The 1,811-nt window shown below is 49.0% G+C and overlaps 1 protein-coding gene across 1 annotated transcript in view; it reads right to left on the reverse strand.

The window, feature by feature from the left end:
• Smarcc2 (SWI/SNF related, matrix associated, actin dependent regulator of chromatin subfamily c member 2) overlaps positions 1 to 1,811 on the reverse strand; it is a 28,085-nt gene that overhangs the window by 11,202 nt on the left and 15,072 nt on the right. The gene's annotated exons all lie outside the window — the stretch shown is intronic.

Raw genomic sequence — 1,811 nt, forward strand, 5'->3', positions numbered from 1 at the left:
TGGTCCTCTGCAAGAGCCAGTGCACACTCATAACCACGGATTATCTCCACACAACACTTCTTGTTTTTGTTTTTTGTTTTAAGACACAGTCTCACTATATAGCACTGGCTGCCTTGGAACTCGCTCTGTAGACCAGGCTGGCCTTGAGCTCACAGAGGTCCGTCTGCTTCTGCCTCCTGAGTATTGGGATTAAAGATGTGTGCCACCATGTCTGGCTTTTTTTTTCCTCTTGAGACAAGATTTCACTTTGTAGTTCAGGTTAGTCTAGAACTTGCTTTGTAGCCTAGACTGGCCTAGAACTTATGATCTTGCCTCAGTCACTCAAATGTTGGGATGTAATTTATATTTGAAGTTAGAAAGATTTAAAGCCAGATGCCAGTCTTATCACGATAATGATGTCAAGTTATCCCTAACTTAAGACACCCCTGGTGTGACACGGGATGTCCGTAGGGAGCTACCTGTGTCTGACATATTGTAGCTCAAAAATGGCAGCTTCTGGGCTAGGGCTACGCAGATCCCAGCACGGGCGTGGGACCACTCATGGCGGCCTCCAGCTCCAGTTCCAACAGATCCAACACCCTCTTCTGGCCTCTGTGGGTCTGCACCCACATACACATACACACAGACAATAACTTAACAAATAAATCTTGCCAGGCAGTGGTGGCGCACGCCTTTAATCCCAGCACTCGGGAGGCAGAGACAGGTGGATCTCTGTGAGTTCTAGGCCAGCCTGGTCTACAGAGTGAATTGCAGGACAGTCAGGGCTACACAGAGAAACCCTGCCTCGAAGAAGAAAAAATACAAAGCCAAAAAAAAAAACCAAAAAACAAAAAAAAAAACCACCTCACTCTTAATATTAAAAAGGTAGCTGTTATAAAGTATAAAATCAGACTCTGAGCCAAACTACAGGTCAGACCCTGGTTTAACATCTTACTAGCTGTGTGAGCTCACTCAGGTGACATTGTCACCTGCTCCTCCTGCCAGCATCCTAGTGTGTAAGCTAGACACAGTGGTCGCCAGCCTCCTGAGACTAGTCAGTGCTGGGGCCGCTCTTGGGGACGTCAGCAGTTCTCACTCGCCGTTCCTAAAAGCACGTGTCGTAACGGGACCATGTCATCTGGTAACCAACTCCCTGTCCTTCTGATGAACCCCGCCCTCCTCAAGAGGGAGAACAGACGCCCCGACCCCGACCCCGACCCACACAGGGAGGCTGAGCAGCAGCAGGCGCAGAGGGAACATCCCCGTCCCAGTCAGCCGTCCTGTCAAGTCTCACAGCCAGGTGTCTTAGAAGAGCCAGAGATGCATAAGAGTTTACAGCGGGCTCAAGGAGGGAGGATGTCCCACATGGCACACAGCACTGATCAATAAACACCAACACCTCACCCTGGCCCTGGCTGGCATCAGATGTGTGGACGAGATTGACTCACAGAGGTCTGCAGACAGCGCTAGGACCCAGTTCCTGTGCACATCAGGCCCGGGTTCTGCTTTGGAGCCACATCCCCGCCCTGGACCTTACATACTACTCTTTCAGAATGCACTCTCTCTGGTATTTCTCAGAACTGGACCTTCCCTTTTCCTTCTCATTTTCTTTTTTCTTCTCTTTGAGAAAGTCTAGCTAGGAAGCCCACACTGGCCTCAAATTTGAGTTCTTGTTTCAGCCACCCTCCCATGTGTTAGGACCACAGACAGACGTGAGCCAACAGGGCTGGCCTTATCTTGTTTTCTTACCAGGATTTCAACCTAGTCCTAGTCATTTACATTTAATTAGAGTTGCTGCACACACTAAAGTCATGAACATTACAGAGAACAAC

The sequence above is a fragment of the Microtus ochrogaster genome, unplaced genomic scaffold (genome assembly GCF_000317375.1).
Source record: "Microtus ochrogaster isolate Prairie Vole_2 unplaced genomic scaffold, MicOch1.0 UNK99, whole genome shotgun sequence".
Taxonomy (NCBI): Eukaryota; Metazoa; Chordata; class Mammalia; order Rodentia; family Cricetidae; genus Microtus; species Microtus ochrogaster.